At 44.9% G+C, this 20,456-nt stretch overlaps 1 long non-coding RNA gene across 1 annotated transcript; it reads left to right on the top strand.

The window, feature by feature from the left end:
- Nucleotides 1–2,369: 2,369 nt before the first annotated feature.
- Nucleotides 2,370–12,831, top strand: LOC144507169 (uncharacterized). Its single transcript, XR_013500043.1, has 4 exons — nt 2,370–2,562; nt 9,694–9,790; nt 10,013–10,078; nt 11,512–12,831. It is a non-coding gene; the product is annotated as an uncharacterized LOC144507169 (long non-coding RNA).
- Nucleotides 12,832–20,456: the final 7,625 nt, after the last annotated feature.

The following is a 20,456-nucleotide window of genomic DNA, read 5'->3' as shown; positions in this document are numbered from 1 at the left end:
CTCCTTGCGCCGCGGAGAATCAGGCGTGGGTGGTCAGGCCTTCATTTGCAACCCATGAAGGAAATGTTTCACGCTGGCCTCCAGCAGGTTTCTCAATCCGTCACGGCAGATGCCAGTGGAAACTCCCATGGGAAATTCATGTCGGTGTGAAACCGGTTTTTTTTGGGCCTCCCACTGAATTCTCCCCTCCGCCCACTATTGAACCCGCTGGCGGGGATATGGGAGATTTCCCACCCACGTTCTTTCCTTTGTGCCAATATATTTGTTCTGAAGTCTTTGTATCCCCCCTTTGAATGCCTCCCAATGCCCCGGCACTGATGCACATCAAGTAGCCATTTCCACCTTTGCCAAATCACATCTCACCTTTGAAATCTTTGTCTTTCTCCAATTTAAAACTTTTCCTTCTGACTCTACAAAATATCAAAAAATTTCCAAGGCCAGCGTCTTACAACCCCTCACACCCAGTGGGATTTTACAGTCCTGCCAAAGTAAAATGCAATTTAAATGAGTGCTCCATCTGCCAGTGGGGGAAGCACTGCAGCAGAACTGTAAAATCCTGGTGTTCAACCTGCTTTTATCAGCCACCTTCAGTCCCTTTAAGGACCACTAGGTGGGGGGTTCAGGACACGGAGCTATTAGCTGGAGCTTGCCTATTATAGAATCCCTACAGTGCAGAAAGAGGCCATTCGGCCCATCAAGCCTGCACTGACAACAGTCCCACCCAGGCCATCACAAGCACTGACTGGGCAAACAAATTTCAGAGACCAGGGCCGGAATTCTCCGGCCCCCCAGCCGTGTGTTTCCCGCCGGCAGAAGGTGTTGTGTTTGTTTGCTAGCGGTGGGATTCTCTGGTCCCGCCGCTGTGGATGGGAATTCCCGTTGATGTCACTCCACACCGGCAGGAAACCCACAGGCGGGATGCGCTGCCGGCAGGACCAGAGAATCCAGCCGGTGTGAACGGCCGGAGAATTCCCGCCTCGATCTAAAATGAGCACAGCAGCTCCAACTCAATATTGAAATAAGGATAATTACCAATTTTACAGCCCAATGCAGATCAGGTTTGAGCTGGGTGGCACGGTGGCACAGTGGTTAGCACTGCTGCCTCACAGCACCAGGGACCTGGGTTCGATTCCCGGCTTGGGTCACTGTCTGTGTGGAGTTTGCACATTCTCCCCGTGTCTGCGTGGGGTTTCCTCCGGGTGCTCCGGGTTCCTCCCACACTCCAAAGATGTGTGGGTTAGGTGGATTAGCCATGCTAAATTGACTCTAGTTTAGGGGGGATTAGCAGGATAAATATATGGGGTTACGGGGATTGTGTGTATTGTTGCTGGTGCAGGCTCGATGGGCTGAATGGCCTCCTCCTGTGTTGTAGGGAATCCTGTGATCCTCTGCGCTTCTAACCTGGTTATCCATAAAATGATTCACCAGTTTAAAATGTATGAACAAAAGTCACCAGATACAATTCGCCTGTGAAAAGGAAGCAAAGTATAGCAGGTCTGACAGTCCTCACTGAATGCAAATGACTCACAGTTGTTAATTGCTAAATTATTATTACAAAGTAAATGAGATTTATTAACTTGATGTGAGAGTAACTTCCATAATGGACTGGCTGATATTCCCTCTGGCACTGTGGTAAAAGACTGCAACAGCCTTTGGTGGCAACATTGATGCCAGAAAAAATCCAATGCCCTGCTGCCAGCCCATGCTGGACCACCCTGAGGTCATAGAATCCCCACAGTGCAGAAGGAGGCCACTCGGCCGATCGAGTCTGCACCTACCACAGTCCCACCCAGACCCAATCCCCACAACCCCACACATTTACCCCGCTAATCCCTCTAACCCACCCTTCCCAAGACATTAAGGGGCAATTTATCATGGCCAATCAACCTAACTTACACATCTTTGGACCGTGGGAAGAAACCAGAGCACCCGGAGGAAACCCACATAGACACAGGGAGAACGTGCAAACTCCACACAGGCAGTCACCCCAGGCCAGAATCGAACCCGGGTCCCTGGCGCTGTGAGGCAGCAATGCATAACCACCGTGCCGCACGCCCAAAGGTCGGTGACCATGGATCGAATATGGGGTGCTTCCCGGTAAATGCAGTGTAATTATTCACCGCTTTACCGAGCTGAGTAATCGACTGGCAGAACCCAGAACTGGTGTTTTGACTAAGTCCGAAAAAAGGTTAAAGATTAGCCAATGCAGTGCAACGTCCGCTTACCAGAAAGTTGCTCCTTGATCCCATCCAGTTTTCTAACATTTTGGTGGGCGGGCTCTTTGCCCCCCATTCCCCCCCCAGGAATTCTATCCAGAATTGAACAGAAGGACAGTTGCAAATGGCCTCTGAAACTTGGCTAAATTCTTGAGTGAGGAAAATGCTGCTGAAGAAACTTTTAACATTTTGAACTGGGCACGACAGCATTTGCAATCAGCTGCTTTCCATGCAATGCTTAAACCCCACGAGCACTTTAGACGCTAAAGTTTTGATCCCGTGTTGCTGTGGGGGCTATTGATGGGAAGATGTTATGAGGCCCATTTGTCTCGTGCTATTCCTGTCCGTAAGTAGCTCGTCGTATTTTGTGTGGCTTGTCTGTGTTTGTGAGAAATCGAGGGGATGTGTAAGTCGCAGCGGTGTGCCAGAGGACGCCTGCGATCGTTTTCATGTCCCACCCACCATAGCTTCATTGAGAAATCGAAAATTGGCACTGGGTAGCTGGCAAAACTACATTCTATCACTTTGCTTAGAGGGGCGGGCGGGGGGGGGGGGGGGGGGGGGGGGGGGAAGCAAAAAACAACCTGGCCTGTTGAATCAAGCTGCAAGAAATCCCACAAGCTCCAAAGGAGTGTCTCTTTGAGTTGATGCTTAGCATGCTTAGTCATAAACCCCTCCTAGACCAGTCTGCTGTCATTCATAATTCTTGTTCAACCTGCTTTCTTCATGGCAATGTGTACCGTTGGGTGGAGTTACTGTGTCGAAAACTGGAATGGGGCTCCAGGTGTACATTACTGAAACTTTCATTGACATTTGACTGTGAATTGTAGAAACTTTTAAACAGGAATGCCGGGTTGTACAACAATGCCTGCAATCCAACGCGATACTCCAAAAATAATATTTCACCTGCATTTCTGCTTGTTCTTTTTGGAGGAATTAAACTTGTAATTGAAGGGTGGGTGTCCTAAACGTGGGCGGCGTTTCTCACAATCCAGCAGTACAATTGGGAAATTATAAACGAGTCGCAATGGCAATACCAAAACTGATCCATTCGCCGCTGCTCACAATTAAAGACATTCCTCTGGCACTCTGGAGCTGTTCACCATTTCCCAACATCCCTCAGCAAGCTGCTCACACAATCAGTCTGGGAGATTCAGGGGGTGCGGTCCCACCCGCAGCTACCTCATCCCCATCAAAGCAGAGTGAAGAGTGGGATTGAAGTGAACTCCCGAGCACTTGGACAAGAATACTAAAAAAGTGTGAATAGAGACAGTCCAAAAGGAGCACGGTTACTGGGGCAGCATCCTTGGGGACAACTAAATCCAGAAAAACCTAAGAACAATGAACAGAACGGACTTTGCTTCTTTAAAAAAAAGGAAAACTCTGCAGATATTAGAAATCTTAAATAAAGCAGCCCGATGTCTATAATGTAAAAACAATTTAACATCTTTTAGAAATGTTCTCTGTTTACAGACATAGGGATTTTATCTTCCTAATAATCTGCCTTGGCTCATGTATCCGCTTGTGTAGCTGGTTTGCGAAGAATGCTCTGGGACACAGGTTAACTTGCAAGTGGGTAAAATCATAGATTTGCAATCTCCTTTGCGCACTTTGAAAGGGATTTGAAATATGTATTTTTATTTTGTGAATTGCCGCTGCAAGTTGTCACGTTGGTCATTTTATTACCAGAGATTTGGGGATAGAAATTGGTACTGATCTCAGTGGAATTTGGCGTTCAGTGCTTGATTATTGCCCTGCGTTAACATCGGGGCTATCTATCATTTAGGCAAACAATAGTTTCACTTTGAATCATAACTCAGCGTCACAGCTGGTTTTCATCGTACATGGCAACAGTAAAAATTGTACACAAGAGCTTAATACGGTTTTCCTGTATCTTGTGTTTTCTTCCTGTGCTCCATTGATGTCAGGAATTTGGTACCATAGAATCCCTACACCGTAGAAAGAGGTCATTCTGCCCATTGGCCTGAACTCTACCACCTCGCCCGCCCCGGAATTGCCACGGGCGAGGGTCCCACAACAGAAACCTCAGTTGGCCTCGGGTGGGATCTTGCGGTCTTGTTGAGCGAGATTATAAAATTCCGCCCATTGAGTCTGCACCAACTCTCTGATAGAGCATTTTACTTGGCCCATTACCCTATCCTCATAGCCCCATGCATTTATCCCACTAATCTCCCTAACCTTCACATCCTTGGACACTAAGGGGCAATTTAGCATGGCCAGTCCACCTAATCTGCACATTGGAGGAAATCAGAGCACCTGGAGGAAACCTACGCAGACACGGGGAGAATGTGCAAACTCTACACAGACAGTCACCCAAGTCTGGAATTGAACCCGGGTCCCTGGTGCTGTGAGATAGCAGTGCTAACCACTGTGCCACCTATATAGAATCATAGGATCTCTACAGTACAGTAGAAGGCCATTCAGCCTACCAAGTCTGCCCTGACTCTCTGAAAGAGCATTTTACCCAGGCTTCCAGATCCCTGGTTCTGTGAGGCAGCAGTGTTCACCACTGTGCCACTGTGCTGCCCCCTTTGGTATATCAAATATTTGGTATTTGAATACCGTTCATGAACAGTGACACTGATGGTACAGTATCACACCACTGATTTCACACAATTTGTGAATTTGGCAGCAGCTCTGCCTGATAAGGTACTTTCCAATTATTAATATGGCACATCATTGCATAACTAGCTTGTATACAACCGACTTTTTAAGTATTGAAATTTAGGAAACAGTTCTGGAGATTTGTTATCCCACATTTATTACATTTCTTGGATTGCAATTACTCTTTGATTCTGCCCACACAACAATATGCAGGAACAGGGTGACAAAAGATGAGCCACGCAAAGCAAGTTGATGACGGTCCGAGAGACTCTATTCTGCGGAATGGTAGCAATGTTCAGGTGCCCTGCTCCATGTGGTTACTGGTTCAGAGTCTGGCTGTGCTAACATGGATTGCAGGTCACCAGAATTGGGGGTTAAGTACCTCCCTCTGGTTTTCATTGTTTGACCACTTTGGCCCACAGCTCTACTTTCTCTCACCCAGCAGCCTTGTCAAGCAATAGTATAACTGTCTGTCTGATTAGAGCAGTCATACTCCCTCACCAGGGCACTTATTGCAAACCAATCAATATGGATCAATCCAACAATAGCCAACTCTACAAATTCTCCCAACATTTTTCTTATTATTTATGAAATATATTTGAATGCCAGGTCTTAATGGTTTTATTCTTGCAATGGAACTTTTTATCTGTAGTATGTTTGATGTTGAGCTCTGGTCTGGCTATCTATCTAATACATGCTTCTGATATTGGGGAGATTCAATTTAATGTATCATGTTTACATTACAAATCGCAGCAGGACAGTCTCCAATGAATTGCAAATTAGATTATCCGAGTTATGTGCAATATGTTATAAAATTAAAAAGCTTGTTATTTTTATCCTTGGTTACATTTTCTATATGGTAAATAATTCAGAGAATGGTAGCAGATTTCATTACAGGGTATTTGTGTGAGCCAATTGCCATGACAACATGATGATTATTCAGTTGATTCAATTGATTTTAACTCAACTTTATTAAGCTCTGTTATTAGTTTAGTGGGTAAGTGCAGTGCTTGCTTTGTTACTGATGCACGCAGACCAAGAAAGCGCCAGGTTGGGTTCTTGGACTGAGTTGAGCTGGAGTAGCTTTTGGAGTTTTTCAGCTAGCCTCACAGCCTCGATTAGAAAGAGAAAACTATCCTGAATTTCTGATTCCTCCTCCTGGAAAGAGGCTCTATGGGCTGGATTTGCACAGATTTGGAGGTACTCCATGGATCTTTTAACAATGATGGGTGGGACTTGGATGCAGAAGTCCACCCACATTTCTCGACAGATCCAACTTTTGCCAGTAGGGGAAAGGCAGTCGGTGTGAGCCATGAATTACACAGGAAGGAAACTCAAGGGCCGTTTGAATTTAGTGCTGAGTTCAAAAAGATCCCATTTTGGCAGTTGCAAGAGCCATAATCTACAATGCAGGAATCACAAACTTATGCACTACATGTAAACACTTTGGAAGGGCAACAGTCTGTTTAATTATCTCAATTTTTAAAATCACCCACTCTTTAAACATGAAAATAAAACAGACTGAAGTTATCATTGAGAGGTTTTTTTTAAATTCTCTTTCGGACTGCTTTGATGACAGGCCATCTGGTAGAGGTTAGTAAAAATATCATCTTTCAATTTCAATTAGTTCTTTGTTGAAATTTCCCAAAGGATTATTATTATGTAATGATGAATGTAAGGCTGAATTTCAAATGCTGAAATTAACTCAGCAGGGAATCTGAGTTTACATTTTAATTGACAACTCAGAGGCTATTAAAGGATTGGCTAACTTTGATATGTGGTCTGAATAGAAGCTTGTTTGTTCTTATAAGAGATTACCCACTTGATTTAAAAGATTTAAATGGATTTCATAAATGGGAGTTTTTTCACTAAGTGTGCATAAGAAAGAGCTGCATTAGATCATTAGTAGGTCATTTTTCCATCTCCATATGGCTCGTTAAGGAGGTCTATTGATGCCGTGGTAGTGTCAGAAGCCATTGCTTCAAGTCCACTCCAGGACTTCATGGCCAAGGAAGGTGCATTAAAAACAGAGGCAAAACAGGTTGAATATCAACTCAGAAATCCTTCCAACATATGCCAATGTCAGGCTGTCAGAGACCGAAACCCTCCCGACTAGTCATGTGTTGGGAAATAAATTAGAATCTCCACCATCACTATCCATATCTCCTGGCTACAGCATGGCTACAGGTGTATGTTGCAATAGCAACTTGGATACCTTGGGGGCTGGTTGACTGAGTTGGCTGGACAGCTGGTGAGAATCAGACTGGTGCAAACAGCATGGTTGGATTCAGCATTTGTCTCCTTGCCCTACCCATGGCTGTGGGTTGGACCAGCCTTCAGGCAGACAGTTTAAGAATGACTCCTGAGGTCTACCCATGGCCGATGCTGGGTGTATTGGTCTGGGTGTGTGTAAGGCCCATATGGAGAATAAAGGGACACTGGACATGGCTGAGTTGCATGAGTGGGTTGGGAGGAGCTTTGAGGGACATGAAGAGATATTGCCATGGGGAGGAGGGCAAAGTGTTGCCACATGGGTGTTGTGGGGGTGACGGGTTATGAAGGGTGAGAGCTAGAGGGCCTAACAAGTTCTAAGACAACTGGGAGAAAGTTCTGGAGAACCAAGGATGGCTTTCTATCTAGCCTTCCTTGGCACTTGCCTGCCTGCCTAGGATCTGTCTCTGTGGTTGGTGGACCCCATTTGATCCCACCCCTGTTTCCGTGGAGTGAAAGTTTGATCTAAAATTGGGCCCTCTAACCGAGACAGAAGGTTTTCTCGACTAAGCTGCCCACTTTGATAGTGAAATTCTGGCTGTCTGTTGATACTCTGAGTACAGAATCAGACTGAGCAAGGTTTCACCCAAAGCGTCAACTACCTTCTGAGCACTCCAGTGGTTGTCTAGGCTTACGCAGGAAGACAGGTCGGTAACATGCAATCAAATTATTTTCAATGAATATTTTCTGATGACATGATTTGCAGAGGTGCAGTTTTTGTTTTCATGTGATTTCTTGCAACAGTGATTTATCTCACACCAAGTACCAATGTAGAGTTGGTTTGTGCCAAGGGCTGAGACAATGATCAATTTCAAATACTTTTGTATTTACATAAATGGGAAATTGAACACACTTTTGTTAGCATAACATCTCAATCATAACTAGAAGCCATTTGTGGGATGCAAAACAAAATGCAGCCCAATTTTTTTGTGGGGTGCATTTTCACGTATTTGCCACATTTAATGACTGAATTGTCCTATTTCTCGTGCATTGTTCCCTTGACTTTGTAAATAATGACCTCGAAAATGATAGGTTGATTTTAAAGCTCTGGTTGGAGGTAGGCTCTTTCTATGCCACTCTGTGCTCTTAAGGTAGTAGTAAAGTTGTACTTAAGATAGTGGGTGCTCTCACAGCCTCCTAATTGCGCTTGTGAACCAGTAACAAGAAGTAGATAAGAGCAGCCCATTTGTTTCCAAATTTCCTGCCTTCTTGTGGGGAAACTGCTTAGAGTTTGGTATTCACCCAATGGGATCTGATGACCACCCATTTCCTATTATTGCGCTCTGTGGCACAATATGTATCGGCACAAAAATGCACTGTGCCACACCGGATTTCCACTATTAATACTTTTTGCTAAGTTACGGAAGTTTCAGAGAAGTGATTGCTCATTATAATAAGCAAAATTCATCTTCTATTGCGCAGATTGTGAGATGGGAAAAATATGAACAATGTAACTACCCCCTTGCTTGTAGAAATGAAGATGTGACGATGAATACTGAAGCTTATCCACACATTGTGAATACCGTACGGCATGGGCTCCCAACCACAACTCACCCATACAAATACACACACATCAGAAACTGGTTGGAAGAGAAGTAGAGATTGAGTCACTGTAGACTGCATCAACAGAAATGTGGGACGAGACCGCTTATGCAACCTGTTCGCAGGGAAAAGATGCATGATAAGAGGATAATCTCTAACCTGGAAGAGAATTTATTTGAAATGGGGGTCAAAGGAGAATGGAATAAAGAACAAAGAACAATACAGCACAGGAACAGGCCCTTCGGCCCTCCAAGCCTGCCCACTAGACCATTCTTTTGTATCCCTCTATTCCCAGTCTGTTCATGTGGTTATCTAGATAAGTCTTAAACGATCCCAGCCTGTCCGCCTCAATCACCTTGCTTGGCAGTGCATTCCAGGCCGCCACCACCCTCTGTCTAAAATACGTCCTCCTGACATCTGTGTTGAACCTTGCCCCCCTCACCTTGAATCCGTGACCCCTTGTGTTTGTCACCTCCGACCTGAGAAAAATCTTCCCACTGTTCACTCTATCTATGCCCTTCATAATTTTACATACCCCTATTAGGTCGCCCCTCATCCTCCGTCTTTCCAGGGAGAACAACCCCAGTTTACCCAATCTCTCCTCATAGCTAAGACCCTCCATACCAGGCAACATCGTGATAAACCTTCTCTGTCCTCTCTCCAAAGCCTCCACGTCCTTCTGGTAGTGTGGCGACCAGAACTGGACGCAATATTCCAAATGTGGCCTAACCATCTGTGGAATAAAATGTTAGTGTTTCTGGGATTGCAAAAAATGGGCACGACCCATTCTCTTTATAAAATAAATTACAAACTATAAATGATTTTTAAAATGGGATAGGCGTTTTTTGTCTGCGCAGTTGTTATGATGAACCTTTAAAGCTGAAGAGGTTATGAATTGCTGGATGACGACACTGGTAGTTTTATAGAATATTTGGAAATGGGCTGTCGCCTGTAAAACAAAATGCAACCAACACATTGTTCTGCATTTGGCTTCTGTCACTGTATTTGTGTGAATAAACACATTGTTTCTTGTATACAGCCTGGCAAATCCTAAGGAGGAAGGACTGAAGGTTTTGCAATTTTCAGGATTGGACTTCGGCCAGTACAGCTTCGAAGGAGAAGATCCTCTGGAATTTGTAAGCAAACATTTTGAACTGTATTTGAGAGAAACTCAGTAAAGTTAAAAATCCTACGGCTTGCATTCCTCCCAAATGAGACGCACATGGTACTTTGACATTCTTAGCTGAATTGATCATTAGCTGGTGTTTAAAAATAGCTTTTGGCACTTTCATGATATGAATCACATTTTTCTGTTGGGTGAAGCTAAGTTGTATAAATGTTTCTGCCTTTGCCTCCAGGCTTTGGCTGCTGGGAGAAAAGAGGTGATTGAATTCTTTCGATCAGCACGCAAGCAAAACAGACGGGTAAGAGATGCATGAAATCGGTTGTTGTTGCCACAATTCCATATTGTACTGAAATTCCGCTTGGTAACCAAAATATGTTTTGGTAACGTCCTTGGCTTCATGCTTTAAACCAATAAATGAGTCATTTTTTTCATTTTACAACGTCATAGATGGAATTTTACGGTCCCTCCCACCAGCAGGATTTTCCAGTCCTGCTGAAGTCAATGGTTTTTTTCCAACGTCTCGCTGCATTTTTCAGTTCCACCCCTGGTGTGATGGGCTGTAAAATTCCACCCTGTATGTCTGTTATTGATCCAGGGGGACACAGAATTGTACAAGTGCACCTTATAATGGGCTGCCATTCATCTTTACTCTCTGCTTCCTGTTCCTAGCTAATCAATCATTTATCCGTGCTAGTATGTTATTCCATATACTCCCATGTTGTGTGCTAAATCATGATCTTACTGAATGTTGGGGTAGGCTCAGTGGGCTGAATGGTCTACCCTGCTCTGTAAATCTGGAAAAATCAAGTCCATGCACAGCATTACATTTTGAGTTCTGTCTTCCTCTTCCAACAGTGAGAGCTTTTGAGGACATTTAAATTCATTTGTAAGGCTATAGCATACTTTAGGCCTACATTAAAGGTAGAAGCAAAATATAAAGACTTGATGGGACATCATGAAAATCCTTTGACTTGAAGTGAGAGACCTGAGCTTCCTCGCTTGTAATTATCTTGTGACATAGCCTATACCAAAGGAATATGGGAAAGATCTGTTTCCCCTCACAGGGGAAAGACTGTGGTGAAGTGGTAATGTCACCAGACTGTTAATCTAGAGGCTGAAGCTAATGGTCTGGGGACATAGGATCAAATCCTTCATGGTACCTAGTGAAACTTAAGTTCAATCAATGAATTAATAAATCTGGAATTGAAAACTAGTCTCAGTAACGATGATCATGAAACTATCATCGATTGTCTTTAAAAACCTATTTGGTTCACTAATATCCTTTAGGGAAGGAAATCTGCCATCCTAACCTTGTGTGGTCTGCATGTGACTCCAGAGCCACAGCAAGGTGGTTGACTTTTAACTGCCTTCTGAAATGGCCCAGCCGGCCTCTCAGTTCAAGAGCAGTTAAGGATGGACAACAAATGCTGATCCCACCCACATCTCACAAAAGAATAAAAACAAAATGGAAATCTTGTTGAATGAAATGACTGCACAATATTAGGGTGCTCTCCTTGAGTAGATAATTTCCATTGCTCTGTAGCTACCCTTCTACAAGATCAGTCAACATAACATTTGATTTGGTGGGGTATTAAGCACAGATCCCTTTTTCCCAAGCAAATTTTGTGCGTTAATTATTATAACTGAAGATTTCCAGCAGCTTAGTACTTTTATTTTTTTTTTACAAACTCAAGAACTTGACATTGATCTGAATGTGTTTCTATTTTTCAGCTTTAGGTTTCCACCATCAAGAAAAAGAACAGATTTGCTTCCTGCAGCAATAGTGTAATCAAATCTCAAAGCTCAATAATGTTAAACGTTGCACTTCAGCCTGTTACAAGATTAGCTTGTTTTCAAAAAAACTAGATGTTACACACCAGATTAATTTTAATGTGATAGCCATTCTATTATTATTATTATGCTTTGTCAAGTTGGCAAAACCAAGTAATTTGGATGGGGAGCACAGAAGGACGTTCTGCACCAGACAATGCAAAGGAATCACAACATGGGGATAGCTCATGTTATTTGGAGCTGAGGGGGGCCTAGAAGCTTTACCATGGAATCGAGTATTATAGAATCCTTACAGTGCAGAAAGAGGCCGTTTTGCCCATTGAGCCTGCACCAACAACAAATCCATCCAGGCCCCATCCCCATAACCCCATGTATTTACCTTGCTAATCTCCCTGACACTGAGAGGCAATTTTAGCATGGCCAATCAACCTAACCGGCACATCTTTGGGAAGAAACCGGAGCACCCGGAGGAAACCCACACAGACACGGGGAGAACGTGATGACTCCACAAAGATGGTGACCCGAGGATGGAATTGAACCCGGGTCCCTAGTGCTGTGAGACAGCAGTGCTCACCACTGTGCCACCGTGCTGCCTTTTAAGTTAAGAAATACTTTTTCGACCAACTTTTGGAAATGATCATCATTCGTCTGACTTCACACTGGTGTGGATTTTTTTTTCTTTACTTTCATCAAGTTCAACCAATCAGGAATTGGTTTGCGGAGTTTCGGATTGGTGGTTGCCAATGTCCTGTGCAATAAATAAACTGCCATTCAGTGTATTATTCCTTCCTGCCCATTTTATGGTAAACAGTGCAAGACTGGGTCACTTCTGTGATGGAGAGCTCAAAAGGATTGCATTATCTAGTGTCTCTGAACTAGAAACATTGGCCAGAACTTCACGCTCCCCTGCCAGCGGGTTTTGCAGGTAATTGAAGGAACAGGATTCCCTCTGCGTTCCCGACTGCACTGAACATGCAGCCATTTTACACTGGGGTGGCCAAGGCCTTGGATTGACGGCCCACACTTGCCCCAACTGAGGCCCTCATGTGGTTAATTGCTGAACACTTAGCCTGTTTCACAGCCAGCCTCAATTTTTAGGCTGGCAGGAGGATTTACCTCACGGAGGGGGAAAGGGTGTGAAACCTCAAAAAGAACGAGGCTAGATCTTGGGTGGGAAGCGGGGGGGGAGGGGTTCCTTCTTCTGCCTGTGGGCTTGAGGTCCAGCGGCCACTTGAGCTCCTTCTCCTCCCAGCCTTTCCCTCGACATCATAGAAATCATAGAAACCCTACAGTGCAGAAGGAGGCCATTCGGCCCATCGAGTCTGCACCGACCACAATCCCACCCCACATATTTACCCGCTAATCCCTCTAACCTACGCATCCCAGGACTCTAAGGGGCAATTTTTAACCTGGCCAATCAACCTAACCCGCACATCTTTGGACTGTGGGAGGAAACCGGAGCACCCAGAGGAAACCCACGCAGACACGAGGAGAATGTGCAAACTCCACATCCCGATCGCCTTTTTTGTGGGAAGCGGGATCCCACCATCCGAAAAATTTAAGCCATTGTTTTGAAATTATCAAGTTCTTTGAGTTTTTATCTAGGTTGTTGGACATACTTCCTGCATTTGTAACTTATTTTTTGATGATTTATTTGCTTTGTTTGCTTGAAAAGCTTAAATAAAATGTAATTATTAAAAACCCACGTCTCTGCCTGTGGATATATTGTACAATCTATATTCACTGCTACAGAGGATTATTAGACATTAGTTTCTTCTCAATATTCAATTGTTTCTCCACTGGCCAATATGATGTAAATTATTAAGGCTGGTCCAGGGAGTGGGATTTGTTGTTGGCGATGGGATCTTGTCCACTTTTCCCAGGGAGGCCACATTCCAATCAGACACTCACCTTACTTAGGGCGTGAATCCTGTCCCAAGAACTCCCAGCCAATCAGAGACTTGCAGCTCTTTGGTTCCATTGTGATAGGTGGCCACTGCTGGTAGTACAGAGAGGCCTGAACAAGGGATTGCTGATGGATCCCTTATGAAGATGAGTGTGAATTGGATGGGAATCATGGGCAAGGCCTTGCTGATGAGGCAGAGGTGAGTTGGCATTGGAAATGAGGGCAGTAGACCCTTACATTGACCATTCCTCCCCTGCTGCCACTGGTAATTTGCCAGCGATGATGGACAGGCCACATGGGCATGCAACCAGGTATATGCTAGTATGTCTGTGGGTTAAGGGTGGGGTATTCCTCCCTACTTGGGTGCACTGTGCCCAATAGAGGAACCCGCTGACAGCAGGAGCTGCCCTTACATGAAGACCCCCTCTTGTCTTTGAAACAATCTGCTCCCCCCTTCGCTGGGACCTGCATGACAGGCCCCAACAATTCCGCCTCACCTACCTTTCCCCTGGGACTCCAGTGATGATCTTCAGCCTGAGTCCATTGTAAGAGCAGCAGCGGCCATCACTCCCTGGGACACTGCTGGTGATAGAGATTAGAGGCTTCCGATTGTTTGGCAGGTCTCAGAGGGGACATCCACCGTGAAGATACCAGGGACCCTGATGCTAACCAGATAAGTGCCTGATTTGGGAATAAATCACATTGTGGTGCCCGGTAATGACTGCAGTGGGGTTACCACTGACTCTCCAACTGGTGGATGGGTCGACCACCACAGCAATTAAATTCAGCCCTCTCTGTATAATTGTCCAAATTGCACCAGTGCATATCATGTCCATCATAGAATTTCAGTTTGCATTTCAGTGAGCCTCCTGCCTGGTTCAAGCTCGCAAAGAGATCTAGCAAAATAGCATGAGAGGAACCGACACTGATCAGGTCAGCAAGTGAGATACTCTGATTTTAGAGCCTTTATCACCCCATGAAAGAGGTCATCGACAGTGCTATCAAGTAACGCCTTCTCAGCAATAACCTGCTCAGTGACGCTCAGTTTGGGTTTTGTCAGGGTCACTCAGCTCCTGACCTCATTACAGCCTTGGTTCAAACATGGACGAAAGAGCTGAATTCCAGAGGTGAGGTGAGAGTGACAGCCCTTGACATCAAAGCTGCATTCGACAGGATGTGGCATCAAGGAGCCCCAGTGAAACTGGAATCAATGGGTATCAGGGGGAAAACACTCCGCTGGTTAGAGTCATACCTGATACATAGGAAGATGGTTGTGGAGGGTCAGTCATCTCGGCTCCAGGACATTTCTGCAGGAGTCTCTCAGAGTCATGTCCTAGGCCCAACAATCTTCAGCTGCTTCATCAATGATCTTCCCTCCGTCATAAAGTCAGAAGTGGGGATGTTCGCCGAAGTTTGCACAATGTTCAGCACCATCGCAATTCCCTAGATACTGAAGCAGTCCATGTTCAAATGTAACAAGATCTGGACAATATCCAAGCTTGGACTGACAAGTTTCAAGTAACATTCGCACCACATAAATGCCAGGTAATGACCATCACCAATAAGAGACATTCTAACCACAGCCCCCTGACATTCAATGGTGTTACTATCACTGAATCCCCCATTGTCAACATCCTTGGGGTTACCATTGACCAGAAACTCAACTGGATTCATCACAGAAACACAATGGTTACAAGAGCAGGTCAGAGGCTAGGAATACTGCAGTGAGTAATTCATCTCCTGACTTCCCAAAGCCTATCCATCATCTACAAGGCACAAGTCAGGAGTGTGATGGAATACTCCCCACTTGCCTGGATGGGCACAGCTCCAACAGCATTCAAGAAGCTTGACACCATCCAGGACAAAGCAACCCACTTGATTCACCTCTACTAACATCCACTCCCTCCACCACCTGATGCTCAGTAGCAGCAGTGTGTACTATCTACAAGATGTACTGCAGCAACTCACCAAAGATCCTTAGACAGCACCTTCCAAACCCATCTAGAAGGACAAGGGCAGCAGATACATGGGAACACCACCACCTGCAAGTTCCCCTCCAAGCCATTCACTATCCTGACTTGGAAATATATCGCTGTTCTTTTGCAGTCGCTGGGTCAAAATCCTGGAATTCCCTCCCTAACAGCATTGTGGGTCAACCCACAGAACATGGACTGCAGCGATTCAAGAAGGCAGCTCACCACCACCTTCTCAAGGGAAACTATGGATGGGCAATAAATGCTGGCCAACCAGCGACGCCCATGTCCCACGAATGAAAAAAAATCCACCTAAAGGATCAAGTTAAAATCACTCTTCCACATTCTTCAAGCTTTGTATTATCTATTTTGTTCATCCAGTCAGGTTTTGATTAAAAGAAAGAAGATCTTGTTGCTCAAATAAGGCGAAATAAAGGAAACTGCTCAAGAGTTTTGTTTGCCTTATTTCAATCCGTATTAAAAGATAATTGAAATCAAGTAACTTTAAATTCAGAAAAGTTGACTGGGGTCAGTATTATATTTGAAGCACCTTATTCATTTCTCACCTGCAGGTTAATTGTAAAGGACAGTGTCTCACATCATAAACTCTGGATTTTAGCAGAAACGATGTGGGGAGGCACGGTGACACAGTGGTTAGCACTGCTGCCTCACAGTGCCAGGGATCTGGGTTCAATTCCGGCCTCAGGTCACTGTCTGTGCGGAATTTGCACATTCACCCCGTGTCTGCGTGGGTTTCCTCCGGGTGCTCTGGTTTCCTCACACAATTAAAAGATGTGCAGGTTTGATGGATTAGCCATGATCAATGCGTGGGTTTAGGGCAGGTGTTTGGGCCAAGGTGGAGTGCTCAGTTAGAAGGTCGGTGCAGATCCGATGGGCCGAATGGCCTCTTCTATGATTCCTCTTAGAAGTTCATGGATAGGTGGGATTGGGCCAACACATGAGCATGGATTGAGGATAGATACATGGAAAGGAAACATTCAGAAGCAGCGAATGGGTCATTTTCAGTTTGGCTGGTTGTATTTAGTGGAGTGCCACAAGGATCAGTATTTGGGCATCAGGTTTTTATAACCTATATCAATGACTTAGCTGATGGGACCAGGTGTAATACATCCAGGTTTTCTGGCAATATAAAGCTAGGTGGGAAAGCAAGCTGTGAGGAGAATGCGAAGTGACAACAAAGGGGTATAGGCAGGCAAATATATAAATATATATAATGGAATATTGCAGTTTATTGCAGGGGGAATCGAGTATAAAAGTAGGGAAGTTTTGTTACAGTTGTATAGGGCATTGGTGAGACCACACCTGCAGTTGTGTGTGAAGCTTTGTTCTCCTTACTTAAGAAAGGATATTTTTCCCAAGCAGGAGAATCTGGAATTAGGGGTCATAATCCCAGGATAAGGAATGGGACATTTAGGACTGAATCGATGTGAAATTTCATCCTTCAGAGAATTGGGAATCTTTGGAATTCTCTACTTCTACATCAATCCTTGCAGCACCCCACTAAATACAACCGATACAAAGTTGTTGAATATATGCAAAACTAAGAATGCTCGATGTTTGGATACTAAAGGAATCAAGGGACATGGGGCTAGATCAGGAAAGTAGAGGTAATTCAGAAAATCAACTTGGGCCATCCCTCTCCGGTGAGGGATGTCCCAAAGATGTGCTGGGGAATCCCTCTCAGATATTCCCAGGTAAGGGTTTATGCGGCAGTTGTTCAGAAGGGCTGACATCCCTGGACAAATGCCCTGTGCTGGGACAGAGCGATTTAAATCACGAACTTCGGATGGTTCTGCCGCTGTAACACTGATAGTTACTAAGAAAGAGTCAGAAGAAATAAAAACACCACTAACTTCGACGTAACCATTTTAAATACCCAGGCCAAGTCCTGCACGGGACACATTGCCAGAGTATTCTGGGTATTCCTGACCCATGGGAATTTCCCCACACCTGACCCCCAGTTGTATGGGACTTCCCTTCCAGTAACCCGTGGACCTGACCTTACGTCCCCTCCATTGACAACCCTCCCCCCAGCCCCCAACATCTGACCCCAGCTCACCCTGTACCCCGTCCACCTGACCCAACCCGATCTTCCCAGACGCCTGGCCCCCACCGACATCCAACATCTCCATCCCACTGACAACTGGCCCTGCCTTGACCCCCCCCCCCCCCTCGACCCGAATCCCTGCTAACCCAACCTCCCACCCCAACCTGACCCCCTCCCCCCTCCCTTCCCCTGACTCCCAGCTCAGCACAACCCCAGCCAAATCCCATCCACGAACCTGGACACTTATCTTCTCTCTGGCCTGTCAATTTCGTTGGGCCCTTTAAGCCTTCCTGCTTTATGGCAGCCAGTGAAGTAAAATAGGGGCGCATGGCCTCCCTGAATCTGCTGGAGCTGGACTGTGTTGGAGCCTATGGAGATTCCTTTGATGCAGGACCCTAGCAGCTATAGCCAGCAGAGATTTCAATGTTTTGCTACATACTGAATGCACTGCAAAAGTAACTGGCTGGTTGCAAACAAGCTTTGCCCTATCACATTCACAAGGTCTAAAGGCAAATTCTTTATTTCTTAAAGCTTGGGTTTTTTGAATCAAGGGGCGATTTGCTGTCAGAACCACCGGCAGATGCATGTCAGGTTTGACATTGCTCCTTATGAACCGCTCGATCAAGGGGATGGGTGGCTCAGTGGTTAACACTGCTGTCTCACAGCACCAGGGACCCTGGTTCAAGTCCGGCCTTGGGTGACTGTGTGGAATTTGCACGTTCTTCCCATGTCTGTGATGGTTTCCTCCCACAGTCCTCAGATGTGCAGGTTTGGTGGACTGGCCATGCTAAATTGCCCATTAGTTTTCCCAGATGTGTAGGTTGTGGGGATTAGCCATGGCAAATGTGTGGATAAAAGCAAATTACTGCAGATGCTGGAATCTGAAACCGAAAGAGAAAATGCTGGAAAATCTCAGCAGGTCTGGCAGCATCTGTAAGGAGAAAAAAGAGCTGACGTTTCGAGTCCAGATTACCCTTTTTCAAAGCTGTGTGAGGTTACGGGGATAGGGTGAGGAGAGAACCTGGCTAAGATACTCTGTCAGCGAGTCGGTGCAGACCCGATGGGCTGAATGGTCTTTTTCTGCACTGTTGGGATTCTATGATTTATGATTATGGAATGCATAGAGTGAGAACCCTGTGTCGATCAAGAATGTGAATGAGTTAACAAAGTGATCTTGCACTTAGTTGCAGAAGTAATTTCTGAGGATATCACAGGCACACTGTAATTCTTGCCGGGTGGGGAGCGATCTGCCTTTCATTGAATGTACCTATTACCATTAACGCCTCATATTTCTCACAACACTGAGCTCACAGTTACCTCTCTCCCCTTCACAGAAGCCATATATATTTGGGGTACAAGTGGGGGTCAAGGTCAGGGAAACATGAGCAACCTCTCCCTGTGCCAGATCTGTATTATGGAGCTGTGCCAGCACATTCTCATCTCCTCCCCGTTCAGTTTACTGACAGCTTGTGACATGAGTATAGATACAATCAGCCTGGGACTATCAGTGCATCGGAACATACAGTCAAGCTGGTCTTGTCCAACCTCTTAAAGGTGCAGCAGCACACTGAGGAAGTTGTTTCAAGAAGATTATTTACAGAAATAAACCATGTTTTGCAGGTAAACAGCCTGTAAAAATATTATGCTGGAGAAGCATTTTAATCTCTACAGATTTGGAGGCGAGAATAAATCTATTTCACTGTATTCTATGGGAATACATTTTATATCACCTTGTGTCAAAAATGTCAAAATGAACTACCAAAGGCAACAGTCAGGCTATTTAAAACTCCTGCCGTTTAAATCTTTGAATGTTTGTCTAATAGAGTCAGAATAGAAATGATGGAGCCATAAAACAGCAGGTGAGTTTACTAAGCTTGAGAAATCATAAAGCAGGGATAATTAGCTTGGAGCTCAGCTTGAGGATAGAGCAGAGTAGGCTATGAAATCATTAAAATGGGTGGAGCTCAAGATTAATCTCTGGTTTCAATTTATCTGAATGTTTTGCAGCAGGGAAGAGGTTCTATACAGAAAAGGACTATTTTTTAGAGTTCACCAGCAGTTAGGGCTCAGAGAGCTCAGGGAGCTTTTTGGTACAACTGAGGATTCCAGTTTGGACCTTGTGTGGTTTGCAGCTCACAGACAAGCTCTGGGAGTTGATTGGTGCAATTAGAGCACATGGTAAGTTTTGGGGAGCTGAGGAGATGGCAGAAGGTCTGTTGTTCATGTTGGAGAGAATAATGGCTCAGAAGAAGTCGGGTGCCATTTGTAGTTCAGTGCTGCAGGGAGATCGGGGTTTGGAGAAATCCAGGGGCAGTGACAGCTTAGTGAAGCTAGCAGTCTTTGAAAAGTTGGTGTGCCGATAATTAGAGTTGAGAATGTAGCTTTGTGAATCCTGTGAAACACAGTCTCAGGAGGAGAGATTGAACCTCGGGAGGTGGACAGCCGTTGAGACAGTCTGCATCAAAATGGCTTTTGAGGGAATAGAGAGGCTAGATCTTCAAGAGTGAAGAATTGAAATCCCTCAAGAAAGAGATAGAGTATTAACAAGATTTAGTAACTCACAGTAGTCACTGTCTGAGTAAGTTGCTGGGAAGTCCATGGAAGCTATCTTGTTTGCATCTGCCATTTAATGTGTGGTGTGGTGCGTTCAACTACTTTTTTCCTATTAATTCATATTAACCTCATGTTAACTCTGTAGATTCTGTAGATGGTTTCACTTTTCTGACCTTGTATAGCAAATTTTATTTTGTTTGCTTAGTCCTGTGGAATCGCGTGACTTTACCACTCTGGTGGCAACTGGGTTTCAATCTTTTTCTAAACTGATCTCTAACCAAACCATAACAAGACAAAAATACTGGAAACATTCAGCCGGTCAGACGGTGGTTGTGGACAGAGAAACAGAGTTCATGTTTCATGTTGTCGACATTTGATCAGAACT

Source organism: Mustelus asterias, chromosome 18 (genome assembly GCF_964213995.1).
Source record: "Mustelus asterias chromosome 18, sMusAst1.hap1.1, whole genome shotgun sequence".
Taxonomy (NCBI): domain Eukaryota; kingdom Metazoa; phylum Chordata; class Chondrichthyes; order Carcharhiniformes; family Triakidae; genus Mustelus; species Mustelus asterias.
Note: the sequence above shows the minus strand (reverse complement) of the source record. Positions and strands in the feature narration are given on the sequence as shown.